Below are 769 nucleotides of genomic sequence, written 5' to 3' on the forward strand. Positions count from 1 at the left end.
ATGTCGTTGGCATCGAGTCTGTGATTGTTGAACAGTGTCATGGTCTTGATTGTAGTCAGTCCACCAAATCCAAAATGTGTTGGGTTTGAAAATACTATATATGTTTAAAATCATTGATCTGACAATTAGGTCGCATCTTGTTGAATCCCAGTCTGAATATTTGACACCAGCTGCTGCAATTGCATCCAATAAACCAGCATTGATGCTTGTATCATGAATACCCTGAATATCAGTCATGGCATTATCCATGCATATATATAGTATGTTTGGTGGCAATTTGTCTCCAAATGCAATTTTGGATTTGACATTGTCATGCAGTCAAACCATGTTTTTTTCAAAAGATCGGTAAAAGACTGTAAACATGCGGATCTCAACCACAAATCGTTCAAAAGTTACAAATACAAGTCATCAAAAAACGTATATCGTTGTCATCAGACAATTTACCATCACACTGCACGACACTTGTACAAAGTTTGTTGGACAAAACTTGGTTGATATCTAGGATACGGTTGAAACTGACAAGCATGTGTGTTCATATTGTCACCAGTGTTGTATTTGATATTCAATCAGTGTGTATTACACTGTCTGACCGATATTAACCACACTACACTAAATAATCAAATGCCAAACAATCTGTAAACAGAGCAAAACACCACTCTAATTCATTATTTGCCACAAACTACCGACTGATCAAATGTCGCTGGGATATATAACACACTATCAAGACGTGTAATATGTCGAGTTGCAACAACACTAAATACATAATAAA

Source organism: Batrachochytrium dendrobatidis (genome assembly GCF_000203795.2).
Source record: "Batrachochytrium dendrobatidis JAM81 unplaced genomic scaffold BATDEscaffold_5, whole genome shotgun sequence".
NCBI lineage: Eukaryota > Fungi > Chytridiomycota > Chytridiomycetes > Rhizophydiales > Batrachochytrium > Batrachochytrium dendrobatidis.